The following is a 14,510-nucleotide window of genomic DNA, read 5'->3' as shown; positions in this document are numbered from 1 at the left end:
TTTTTATTCTATATCAGAAATGAAAACTCAAATGTTTCCAGACGCCAAATAGGTAAAATATATTTATGATACCTAAATTATTCAGGTATAAGAACATAGAGAATGATATGGACTGTGTTTGAAGTATGTGCCCCCACTAAAGACATTCAAATCCAATTAAAAACAAGACTGCACATGTACACAGACACACAGACACACACACACACACACACAGCCCTGCGGCCCCCTGCTCTGTATATTGTTTTTAGGTGACTTCATGTAATTTTATAACTTCAATCACCATATGAATATATTTTCTGTTAATATCTGCTACCCAGATCTACTCTGAGTTCCAAATCTATATCTTCACATGACATCTGGATGTCTTCAACTATGCTTCCCACTGATATTCCAAAACTTAACATGTTAAAAAAATGAGGTCATAATTTTTTCTTTCACTCAAAGCCTTATCCTTTTGTATTCACTATTATGTGTCCCTGGCATAGTTGGAGATAGCACTCTGTACTTTTCTTTCTTAACACTTAACATGGTTTAGAACTACATTTTTTGTTTTTGTTTTTGTTTTGTTTGTTTATATCCTGTTTCTTCCACTAGATTGTAACATATATGTGGACAAGAACTATGTCTGTTTAGCTGGATGTCCTATTTCCAGAACCTGGTATATAGTAGGCATCAATACATTTTTGTTGAATGAATAAATGGTACCATCATCTATCGAATCACTCAAACCAAAAACTTGAGAATCACCTTCCCTCACTTGTCATGTTTTCACTCACCAATGAGTTAACTCATAGATTCCAACTCATCAACTCTCATATCTGTATCCAGTGCTTCTGCCTTAATCTCACATAGTTTCTTAAAATATACGAACATAGTTTTCTTTTTTTTCTTTTTTTAAGATTTTATTATATATTCATGAGAGACACAGAGAGAGAGGCAGAGACACAGGCAGAGGGAGAAGCTGGCTCCCTGTGGGGAGCCCAATGTGGGACTTGATCCCAGGACCCTGGAATCATGCCCTGAGCCAAAGGCAGACGCTCAACCACTGAGCCACCCAGGTGCCCCATAGTTTTCTTTTAGAGGCCTATTTTCATTTTTTAAAATTTATTTTTTTGGTTTATTTTTATTTTTTAGGTTTTTATAAGTTTGTAGTCAATGTATAGTGTTATATTAGTTCCAGGTGTACAATTTAGTGATTCATCACTTCCATACATCACCCTGTGCTCATCACAATAAGTGCACTCCTTAAACCCCGTCACCTATGTAACTCATCCCCTACCTACCTTCCCTCTGGTAATCATGAGTTTGTTCTCTATACTTAAGATCCTGTTTTTTGGTTAGTCTCTTTGCTTCTTTTTTCTATTTGGTGTTTGTTTCTTTTCTTAAATTTCACATATGAGTGAAATAATATGGTATTTGTCTTTCTCTGACAAATTACTGAATTACTTCCCTTAGAATAATACTCCATAGTTCCATCCATGTCATCGCAAATGCCAAGGTTTCATTCTTTTGGATGGCTGAATAATCTTCCATTATATATGCCACATCTTCTTTATCCACTCAACTATGAATGGACATTTGAGCTGCTTCCACACTTTGGCTATCAAAAATAGTGCTTCTATAAACATAGGGGTGCATGTATCTCTAGATATGTCTCCTGGGGATCCTTAGGTGGCTCAGCGGTTTAGCGCCTGCCTTTGACCCAGGGCGTGATCCTGGAGTCCCGGGATCGAGTCCCACATCAGACTTTCTGCATGGAGCCTGCTTCTCCTTCTGCCTATGTCTCACCTTTCTCTCTCTCTTTCTCTCTCTCTCTCTCTCTCTCTCATAAATAAATAAATAAAATCTTTTTTAAAAAGATATGTCTCCTGAGGTAAGAGAAACAAAAGTAAAAATAAACTAATGGGATTTCATCAAAATAAAATGCTTCTGCACAGTGAAGGAAATAATCAACAAAACTAAAAGGAACCTACAGAATAGGAGAAGATATTTGCAAATGACATGTCTGATAAAAAGGTTCGTACCAAATTATATAAAGACCTTACAAAACTCAACACCCAAAAAACAAATAACACAATCCAAAAATGGGCAAAAGAACATGACAGACATTTCTCCAAAGAAGACATCCAGTTGGCCAACAGACACATGAAAAAATGCTCATCATCACTTATCAGTGAAATGCAAATCAAAGCTACAATGAGATATCCCCTCACATCTATTAGAATGGCTAAAGTCAATAATACAAGAAACAGATGTTGGTGAGGATACAAGAAAGGGGAACTCTTGCACTGTGATGGGACTGCAAGCTGGTTCAGCCACTCTGGAGAAGAGTATGGACATTCTTCAAAAGTTTGATAGAGAACTACCTTATTATCCAGGAATAACACTACTAGGTATTTACTCAAATAATACAAAATCATTATATAAAATTTTTTAAAAGGGATACTCTCAGTTATTTTGGCTATCATGGTAGCTTTGCTCATACCATATTTAGGCATGGAGTTTTAAAATTCCCATTGCCTTTACAGCTTACACCATACATTTTCCTACCTAATTGTATTTATTTTGATGAGTAATAAAGACTACCATTACCAAATACCTGCTATGTGATAGGCAACAATATTATGTGGTACATTTGTATTGTTATCATTAAAAATTAGAAATCATTAAAATTAAAAATTTTACAAATGGAGAATGGAGGCTTAAAGAGTTTAAGTAATTTCCAATGCCACACAGTAAGTAAGTGGCAAGGACAGGATTCTAACTCAAATGTATCTATCAACGTATCTGGTTTGTTTTGTTTTGTTTACTATATCATTATTACCTCCAGTCATTAGCAACTGTATTGTCATTGACCACATGTGACTATCTCTTCATAGTTTTTGAGGTACTGTCACATATTATCTCACCGAATCCTATTTCAATGGTCTGGGAATCTGAAACTTGGAGAAAAGTTCCTTTACCAAAGTCACAGAGTAAGCTGGTGGAATCCAAGGTTTCTCACTCTCTGTCTATAACTCTTTCTATTATATCATGCTTTCTTTGTAAGTACTCCCAGGCAGGAATCTCATTTCTTTCTCATGTTCTCCATAGCATTTAGCACAGAGTTGAGCACAAAGTAGCTGCTTAATGTGTTTCTTGGTCTTATAAGTTAACAAAATGCTCAGGTTTTTATAATACAGCTTCCTGACAACCTGAGTGATAATATCAACTCCTTTAGTTTCTCAGAAAGCAGAAATTTTCCTGAATTAATCTCTTAGTAGGTACATGGGCAACCCTTAATTCTCATTTTCAGATCATTAATACTTTAGCAGTCCCTACAGTCTTCTAAGCAGGATGATATTATCTTACTTTATGATCCCTTTTCTAGTCACAATTTAAATATCAGTTCAGAGAAATAGCAAAGAACCTTTCTACATACCTAAGAACTACCACTATTGTCCTCTTGTACAATAACCTTATGTTCAAATACAAATACAGTGAATTAAAGATGGTTCTTGTCTCAACTATTAACATGTTATTTAGGGACTTTCTTTTAGTCTGTGGATACTAACACAGACATAGTTGCTACCAATCAAGTGGCACTGTGCGGGGTTTTTTGTGGGGAAGGTTTCAGTCTTGGGTGAAAGGGTATAGTGACAATGAGTCAGGAGCTTAAAAATGGCCCAACCTGCTGCCAGCATTGCTACAGAATCTCTTGGTGGAAAGCCCAGATCTCTTCCAGTAAACTGCTCAAAATGTTTGATTCCATTTTTTATTTGGTTGCCAATTTATTAAGTGGTTAACCTTGGACTGCATCTATCCAGCATTTAATTAATTAAGGCCAGTTTGAAATACCTTTAGAAACCTTACTAATTTCAATACACCAAGCTGGCACATTTATAAGCATCTAGCAATTGCTGAAATACTAAATCATCTTCACTAAGATGCTGTTGTTGCCAGCAGAGCATTAATCAACTGAAGAGCTAATTGTTAAGCTGAAAGAGTAAAGGCAATCCAACACATCTTCTCTCTCCCCACAGTTTGGGAGAAGGAGGAAAGTGGTGGGAATTACAGCTTTATGGAATTTCAGAGCTGGAAGGGTCCTCAGGGATTATTTAATTTATTATCCTTATTATAAAATGGGAAAAGTGGGACATACGCAGTGAGTTAGTAGCAAAGTCAGGATTAGATCCCAAGGCTCTAATGAATAAGCATCCTTCATTTCCAGAATGCTTTTTATTATGGAAAATGATTCTTACAACTCACCCACTCTGTACTTCCATAGAGAATACTGGGAGAAGAGTGCAATGATACTAAATAGTACCTGTGCATCTCATAGAAAATTGCTGACCCACATCGTTGTTTTATTCTGTATCATATTCATGCAGAAACTCAAGGCATAAGTTTTGAAGTTCTAATTATAAAGTCATTGCTTTCTATTAAAATGAAAAGTAATCATTTTCCTCATCATTGTTATTCCTCATTACCTACTATAGGTGTATCCCTGACATCTGGAGTTATCAGGCCACAGTGGTACCTATAGCCACTTACAAACAGTGGTTTAGACAAAAAACATTTCTCTTTAGCATTTGTGGAAGCACTAAACCTCATTAATATGCTAAGCCAAACCAAACAATGATTTCCATTGTCTGGATCCACGAGTTGAATGCATGGCTCTGCATGTGCTAATATCAGCAGAAAAATAAAAGTCAACTATCTGTGCATGCTAGGAAACCAACTCCCCCCACAACATATCAACAGTCTATGAAAGAATAAGAGAAAGGAGATTGTATTCAAAGTAACCCTAGGCCAAGCAACAATAATAAATATGTCAGTGGTACTCAAACTGGAGTGTTTATAAAGACGACCTGAGAAAATTACTAAAAACAGTCTGAATGTAGACAGAGATAGTAGTAGTTCCCAAAGCTGGCTATATGTGTGGTAGTTACACAATTGTATACAAATATCAAAATTCATCTGACTGTACATGCAAAATGTATGAATTTTATTGTATGTGAATAATAACTTTATAAAAAATTTTAAGCTAATAGGTCATTTTGTGAGGGGGAAAAGTTCCTGTCCCCAAATCTATGTAGCCACAAAAGTAAACTCAATGAAATCTCATTACAGTACACAAATGGTAGAGATGTTAATATTGATCTGAGGAAATACTAGGGACAAATATAGAAAAAAAGATATAAGCTAATGTGCTCCTCTCAAAATTAGATAATTTTATTCTTCAAGAAGCCAATTCAAACTACAATTGGTTATTACATTTTTTTCTGTAAGTATGAGAAATGAGGTTAACACTTAACACCCTGGTCAATGACTATATAGATCACATTGAGTAACACATTGGTAACAAAAGCCTAGACATGCTCATTAACATAAGGCAAATACTAAATAGCACATTCCATAATGCACATGACACAAGAGATTTCAGTCAGGTAGTTGAACAGAGCCTATTAGAAAAATGTTAAGAAACTATAGAAATTGGCCCAGGTATATTGTCAGTTTCTTGGAGGAGTTTGGCAGCGGTAGGGTGACAACTATAGGTGGAAGTTTAAAGTTATGACTCTAATACTATAGATGAGTAGCATATGAATACCAGAAAGATTTCAGTATGAAAGTACAAGCACAGGTTTGGAATAAGACAGGGACTGTTGAGGGATGTGTAATTTAGGTTGGTAGCTTGACCATGTAAGAAGCTGAAGTGGGGAGATGCTAAAAGAATCTATTGAGATTATGTTTTGAGAGGAAATCCCAGGAATATATGAATTGTGACCTATCTTATCTTTCAAAGAGGTCCTTGAGGTAGATATAGCCACAAAGAAGACAAAGAGAACAAATAAAAATCCTTTACTCCTAGCTGAGAACTTGGAACCAAATATTAAATATAATCTGTAGTAGGCTGGTAGGAATCACATAGAAATCTCTCTCTCTCTCTCTCCCTCTCTCTCTCTCTCTCTCTCTCTCTCTCTCCTCCCTCTCCCTTCCTTGCTCTCTCTTTTCTAGCCTAGAGATTTAGGTGGCTTGCTTCCAAGCCCAAACCAGAACCTAGGATGTTACCTTCCAATAACATGAAAGGCCACATCTCCCAATGCCATTGAAATGGAATGAAAAAAAAAAAAAAAAACATTGCTCGGTATCTACAGCTTAGCTGACCTAGACTGTTTTCCCTAGACCCAGATATTATGTTTGAAGAAAAGAAAGAAGACAGGAGAGAAAAAAAAAAAGCAAGCTACAGTTTCTCGTAGGAGGTACAGGCTGCCAGTCATCTTATCGTCAAAAACACTTACATACCTGTCTCCTACTCTTTAACCAGCTGTAATCTAAGAGAGCTCCCACTGAAGACTTTTTTTATAGCTAAATTCAATGAACACTGTTCAGTCCTCATCTCATTTGACTTCTCCATGCAGCATTTTACTTAGTGAAACATACTCTTCCACCTTCCATGACACCACACTCTTCTTGCTTTCCTCCTACCTCTCTGAATTCCCCCTTTCAGTATTATTTGGGTATTTTTCCCCCTCTACCCATTCTAAATGTTGAGAGTTTCTCAGAGCTTGGGCTTGAATTGTCTTATCTTATGCTACAGTTCAACCCCAGCTGATTTCATTTGGTACAATGCCTTCAATTAGCAAGTATATACTGTGGACTTCTAATTTTATATCTTCAGGTCAGACCTCTTTGTCTAAGCTCATTTCTACACACACAATCTTTGTGAGACATCACTTAGGTATTTATTCATAGGCATTTCCTAGTTTGAGCCATCATTATTATTTGCCTTGGACTTGTTATTGGAGGGAGAGTGAGCAATGGGTTTCTCTGCTCCCATTCTTTTTTTTTTAATAATAAATTTATTTTTTATTGGTGTTCAATTTGCCAACATACAGAATAACACCCAGTGCTCATCCCATCAAGCGCCCCCCTCAGTGCCCGTCACCCATTCACTCCCACCCTCCGCCTTCCTCCCCTTCCACCACCCCTAGTTCGTTTCCCAGAGTTAGGAGTCTTCCATGTTCTGTCTCCCTTTCTGATATTTCCTACCCATTTCTTCTCCCTTCCCTTCTATTCCCTTTCACTATTATTTATATTCCCCAAATGAATGAGAACATATAATGTTTGTCCTTCTCCAATTGACTTCACTCAGCATAATAGCCTCCAGTTCCATCCACATTGAAGCAAATGGTGGGTATTTGTCATTTCTCATGGCTGAGTAATATTCCATTGTATACATAAACCACATCTTCTTTATCCATTCATCTTTCGATGGACACCGAGGCTCCTTCCACAGTTTGGCTATTGTGGACCCATTCTTACCCCCCTTGTAACCCATCCTTCATATAACAGGTAGCTTCAAAATACAAAATTAAATCATGCTTGTCCACCACCTAAATCATCCCAGTGGCTTCCCAATTATCCTAGAATAAAATTGAAGCTCTTACCATGGTTCTTAGAGGCCCTGCATAATCTTGTCCCTCCCAAACTTTCCAACTTAATCCCATACAATTATGGCCTCTCATTCCTGTGGCTTTAGCTGCACCAACTTCACTTCCATTATGAATAAAAACACCAAGCTCTTTTCTCTATCAGAGTTTCACTTATACTATTTTCTTTGAAATACAGCCTATATAAACTCTTTCCCCCAATCTGTACCTAGAACAGTGTGTGGGAAAATAGTAGCTGCTACAAAAGTATTTCTTAAGTGAATGTATATCAGCTGTTTCTTTATATTAATAACAATATTTTAACCCATCTTTTTTATTCTTTTCAACTTCCTAATTATTAATTCTACAGTAGTATTGTTTTGATCTTTGATTTGATCCCTGAGTTCTACACTCTGCCTTTTCATTTTGTCATTTTGTCACTGTATCATTTGTCTTTGGGTCCTTGTTTAATCAGATTCATGCAGTGTATTTAATAGAGTATATTCAAAACTGCTGCAACCATGAGACCCCAAAATACAGTAGTTCAAATAAGATAGAATTTTATTCTATTTCACATTATGATTGAGAGGTAAGGTGGTATGGTATGGGTGGTAGGACAAATTGTGTAGTTTCAATGTCTGTGTCTAAACAGGCTTTTCCAGTTACCATTTTCATATCTATAGCCAGTAAGAAAGAGAAAGGGTAAGGGGAGCATACTCATCCCTCTCAAGAGGAGGATCTGAAAGTGAAGCATATTACTTGTTCCCACATCTTGTTGGTCAGAACTTAATTATATGGCCACATCTGGATGTAACAAAGGCTGAACAATGTAATTTTCTGACTGTGCAACCATAAGCCCAGGTGAAACACAGGAATTTTATTATTCAATGAAGATGAGGAGGTGACTTTCAGTATTTGTTATGTATTTTCTTCCACATTTAGTTCTTTTGACCACTTTCCCCTTAGTTTGTTTGAATATTTGCTGTGGTATTTCTTTTCAGCTTGCTTTTATGTTAACAAGAGTGAGCCTGCTTATTCTAGATTTCCTTTTCTGCACTAATAAAATGTTGGCAACTTAAAGTTCTTTCTACCTATATATTATGCTCTAAATTCTCATTTATCAAACTTTAACTTACATAAGAGTCACTTGGAGGGCTTGTTAAAATACAAATTCCCAAGTTTTATCCCAAGATTCTAACTCAATAGTTCAGAGGAGGGGTCCATGAATTTCCATTTCTAAGTTTGAGGGTGAGTGAATACAAATAGGAAGCTCAGTTAAGATTTGTACACAGCCTTAATTGGAGCACCTGGGTTTTCTTCTGAAATTTGTTAAATTGTTGGGATGAGACTTTATTCTACCTGGTCAGGAGTATAACTTATTCCTGATTATATGTTTCTAAGCCACAAGTTATTTTTACAGTTTGACATGAAGATCTGAAAAAGAGTGAGCTGGGATCCCTGGGTGGTGCAGCAGTTTAGCACCTGCCTTTGGCCTGGGGCCTGATCCTGGAGACCCGGGATTGAATCCCACGTCGGGCTCCCGGTGCATGGAGCCTGCTTCTCCCTCTGCTTGTGTCTCTGCCTCTCTCTCTCTCTGACTATCATAAATAAATTAATTAATTAAAAAAAAAGAGTAAGCCCTGTTTGTTTTTCCTACCTTTGTGTAGTGGTAGACAAGGATTTCTATTATCAACAGTTTTCCCTTGATTTTTCCCCAGGCTTCTTACTCATACCTTCAGTCTCCTCTCCAAGATATTATTGATTCACATTCTCATCCTAGTATCCCCCATTTTCATCTCAGTTTCCTTATATCATCTGTAGCTATATGAAATTAACTTGTGATTATTTCTTCACAATAGAATGTAGGTTTTATGAGGGTAGAGACTGTATATGTCTAACTCACTTAGAACATAAGTGAGTAAACATAACATTGTTTGTCATAATCCCCTCCGGTTCTATTCACGTTGAAGCAAATGGTGGGTATTCGTCCTTTCTAATGGCTGAGGAATATTTCATTGTATATATAGACCACAGCTTCTCTATCCATTCATCTGTAAATGGACACCGAGGCTCCTTCCACAGTTTGGCTATTGTGGACAAACAAGGGGTAGTGGAAGGGGAGGTGGGTGGGGGGATGGGGTAACTGGGTGATTGGCACTGAGGGGGGCACTTGATGGGGTGAGCACTGGGTGTTGTACTATATGTTGGCAAATTGAATATATATATATATATATATATATATATATATACACAGTGTTTGGCACAGAATAGGTACTCAACATTTTTGAATGTATGAACAGATAAATAAACAAAGAGATATAACTAGCTAAGCCCCTTCTAAAGAAGAGTATGCCTCAAACCACACTTTATTTTTTCAGGATCTTTGGAGGAAGAGTCTACAAAAGAAGTAGCAGGAGAGAAGGCCAAAGTTTCTTAGCACAGATTGCTGAAAGTACATTTACCATTACAAACAAAAATGAGGAGAAATAGGGAAAGAGAAGAAAAATGTTATCTCTCCACACTTTTAGAAGAAAACATTGCTCTCCTAAGTGAACTGCCATTTAAAACCCACCCTCTAGAAAGATGGATATCTGAACAGAGCTCACTTTCCCTCTACTAACTCCAAATTATCTACCTCACCTGGATAAAATGGCACCCGTAGCCTGGAGATAAGCAAAGTTTTTGATATTTTGATAATTATAACAAAGAGAATTAGTGCTGAGATTTTTGCACTGTGAGCTAAACAAGTGCCTAAGAATCAATATCAAAAAGCTCTATGATATGGATCCACATTGATATATAGATGCAGGAGGCCAAATATGTGAACAATTTCAGCTTCAGAAGGAGAAAAAAAATATAGAAAGTAACCAAACTAATCAAACAATAGGAGAACAATCCCTGAACTGAAAAAAACTCTGCATTTGAAGTATAGTAGTTAATATAAATGAATAATAATAGATTCTCTGGAAATGGGTAACATAAATGTCAAATAAGGACTTTTGAAACGAAAGTTCCATATTTCTACAGACACTCTAATGTCTAGAACTAAAAGTACTACCTCATCTATGAAAAATAAGAATTATGGGTAAAAAAGGAATACAAACAGAGAAGTAAACATTCTAAAGATCTTATCTTTTATCTTATCATGGAAAGTATGAATTTAGTAGAGTGAGAAAAGTGAAAGTATTCCAAATAAATAAGAACATATCCTAAATTAAAATATTGGAATAGCAGAAAATCATAATAGAGAAAAAATATGCCTTCAGATAATAGTGGAGGCATATGTGTTGGAAAGTTGCAGTAACTAATAAAATGGTAAAGCATATTAGAGCTCACAAATTAACAAAGGAAAAACTGAGTTAATAGCTTTATCATATTAGCAAACTTGGGGAAACAGTGCAAAATAAATAGTGTTTATTAAATTAAATATTAAATATGTAAGAAATTAAGGTGTATCAGACATTATACAAAATGTGGATATTCTGTTATTCTTTTTAAAAAAGACAATGATGGGATCCCTGGGTGGCGCAGCGGTTTGGCGCCTGCCTTTGGCCCAGGGCGCAATCCTGGAGACCCGAGATCGAATCCCACATCGGGCTCCCGGTGCATGGAGCCTGCTTCTCCCTCTGCCTGTGTCTCTGCCTCTCTCTCTCTCTCTCTGTGACTATCATAAATAAATAAAAAATTTTAAAAAAATAAATAAAAAAGACAATGATGCCATAAAATTGAGTAAAAAAAATCTAGTATGTGTTGCTTGCAAGAAAGGAATAAAATGAAAATAAGTAAAAAATAAGAGGCTATGCATAGTCATTTATTCAACAAATAATTTATGTAATGCTTACAATGGACCAGGCACTATTCCAATTCCTGGGAACACAGCAAAAAATAAAATGAAGTTTCTGCCTTCAGCGAGCTTACATTCTTGTAGTAGATATAGGCAATATATGAATAAATATATAATATATTAAGTGGTGGTAAGTGCTAAGAAGAAAACTAGAGAGGCATAAAGGGACAGAAAAACGGAGTGAGAGTATGAGGTAGAACCTCAATGACAAGGTGATTTTCATAGAAACCTGGATGAAGAGCACAAGCAAAACATGCAAGTACTGGGTGGAAGAATATATTCAAAGCAGTGAGCACATCAAATGCAAAGGACCCAAGGCCAAAATATTCTTGGGATTTTTTTGAAGGACAGCAAAGAAGTCAGTATGGCTGAAGTACGGGGCCAAGACAAGGATAAGGCACTCACATGACCCTGAGAATGAATACTTCCTTAAATTTTGTGTACTGGGTTCCTCTTTTGCCTCATCCTAATCTTGGCCCTGCTAAAGTGGAATGAGCAAGGAAAGAAAACGTTATGGGAAGCTATTGCAGATTTTGGCAAGAGATATGACATTATCTGACTTAAAATTTAACAAAACCACCTAGGCTTTTCTGAGGAAGATAGAAGGTAAGGAGTACAGTAACAGAAACAAGAAGACCTGTTGGGAGGCTATTAAGGTAATATAGGTGAGAGATAATGTGAGCTTTGATAGGGTAGTGGTAGCAGTGGAAGTCATTAGAGGGGGTTGTATTCTATATAATTCAAGTAGCATAGCCAAAAGAACTTCTTGATAGATTACACATGAGGTGTTAGAGAAAGAAAAGACTCAAGGATGGACATAACAACTAGAATAATGGAATTGTTGGACAATGGTGTAGAACAAGGTTTGGAAAGAAAGGATAAAGGAATGAAGACTAGGAGTTATTTTTGTTTTTGTTTTGCACCAAATACCTTTGCATTTTTTAAAAGATTTTATTTATTCATGAGAGAGAGAGAGAGACAGGCAGAGGGAGAAGCAGGCTCCATGCAGGGAACCTGATGTGGGACTTGATCCCGAGACTCCAGGATCACTTCCTGGGCTGAAGGTAGGCACCAAACCACTGAGCCACCCAGGGATCCCCAATACCTCTGCATTTTTTCAAGTAAATGACAAAGACCCAGTTTACCAGCTTTACTTTTTTAAACCGAGGCTTAATATTACATATTTTGTTTAAATATTGTTTATTTTTAAAAATTACTAAGTTGTCAGCATTCACGCACAACTAGAAAAGCATCTTAACGTTATATTAAATGAAAAATCTATCACCATTAATGCATTAATATATTAAATACTGACAAAAACTGAGATTATTTTTGTGTAAGATTCATCCTGGCAATGTTAACTTCACAGCAGATTGACTCTATCTACCTGGCTCACATTTGAAACACAATGAAAAGCAGGTCTATGCTGGTGTAGTCTGAGAGTCATGGCCACCTTGGATCATGTTGAATAAAAAAGCAAAGTGAGTGAGTTAAGCATCTGCCTTCAGCTCGGGTCATGATCTCAGAGTCCTGGAATCAAGCCCTGCATTGGGGCTTTCTGCTCAGTGGGGAGTCTGCTTCTCCCTCTGCCTCTCACTCTTAAATAAGTAAGTAAGTAAGTAAGTAAGTAAGTAAGTAAATAAATAAATAAATAAATAAGTTTTGAGGAAAAAAGCAAAGTACATACAGAGGTTCACGACAATTTTATTTTATTTTTTAAAGATTCTATTTATTTATCCATGGGAGACACACAGAGAGAGAGGCAGACACACAGGCAGAGGGAGAAGCAGGTTCCACGCAGGGAGCCCGATGTGGGACTCCATCCCGGGACTCCAGGATCACACCCTGGGCCGAAGGCAGGTGCTAAACCACTGAGCCACCCAGGGATCCCCCAATTTTAAAGACAAAAACCAAAACAACAAGAAACCCCCAACTCCCAAATAGTGTAAAATAGTGGTCCTATTATGTGGTCCCAACAATAAACTCAAAAGTCTATGACAAATAGGGCTCCAATGAGCTGTGTATAAATACTTTAGATTAGGTACAGTTATACTGAAAGTTCAGTTCATTTGAAATCTTCAAAAAATAAATGTTCCTGTTAATCCTCATTGGTGCCCGTTAGAGGTAACATTTCTGTTACATGCCTGCATTGAGTTGCTTGTTACCCAAGTGTAGCAGCTGCTCCTTACCATTTATCGTTAAGAACTTTAGCCATTTTCTTCAACCTCTACTCTTTCTTCACCATTGTGAATAATTCTCTTTGTAGTGATTTTTCTGACATTAACCATTTTAATGAAGATGATATAGATTTAGAGTTGCCCATCCCACTACCACCAAATGCTGTGGAAAAGAATGAAGTGAGGCTATGACCTGGTGACCTAAGGAAGTAAATTCTGTATCAAAAGAAAAAAACTCTTTCCAGAGACAGAAATCCACTGAAAGCAAGGAAAAATGAATGACCCTGCGCCTTGGCTCCTGCTTCCACAGGAGGCCTCTTTGACTCCCAAAAATGAACCTCAAATGCATCTTTGAAGAAGTCAATTGAAAATGGGCACCTTCCACCAAAAAATTCCCTGAAGATGTCACCTAGGTTATGGAATGTGAAGCCAAACTCAACAGATTGTCCAAATGAATTCCACCTCCACCTCCATCACTTATTCTTCTTTGCCATATTCGTCATAGGTCCCCATTTTTTTTTAGCATCTAATAGCATTTCATATGCCTCAGCTACTTGTTTGAATGTTCTCTAGGCTTCTTTATTCTCAAGACTTTTATCTGTTGGAATGAGTCTGAGGACAGGCAGCTGGCAGGATGGGTGGCAGCTCCTCACACATTTCCCTTTCTCTGAAGACTTTAGTTTTAAATATGTGAAGCTTCAGATGTCCATCAAACATTCAAGTGTATATGCCAGCTGACTATATACATCTGGGTTTGAGAGAAGTCCAGGCTGAAGAAATTAATTTTGGAAATGTGTCAAGGTATAAATATTATATAAAGCAATAAGATTGGATAGCATCACCTAAGGTATGAGTATAGGAAAAAGAAAATGTCTGAGATTCAAACTCAGACCTTAATATTTGAAATTATCTTCCCACCATAAACAACGAAAAGAGTGAAGAAAACATATATAATGTCAGTTTTCAGACATTGGAGAAAAAGAGTAAAGGATTGTGACCTCTAAAATAAGGAAAAGAAGTAAAGTGGGCCCTATGATTACTTTGTGCTTGGAGATACCTTCTGGTGCCTTGGACCAT

At 36.9% G+C, this 14,510-nt stretch overlaps 1 pseudogene; it reads right to left on the bottom strand.

Annotated features, from left to right (window-relative positions):
- Positions 1 to 13,392: 13,392 nt before the first annotated feature.
- Positions 13,393 to 14,510, bottom strand: LOC112912241 (dnaJ homolog subfamily B member 6-like; annotated as a pseudogene).

Source organism: Vulpes vulpes, chromosome X (assembly GCF_048418805.1).
Source record: "Vulpes vulpes isolate BD-2025 chromosome X, VulVul3, whole genome shotgun sequence".
NCBI classification, from domain to species: Eukaryota; Metazoa; Chordata; class Mammalia; order Carnivora; family Canidae; genus Vulpes; species Vulpes vulpes.
This window is presented reverse-complemented; position numbering and strand designations above follow the sequence as displayed.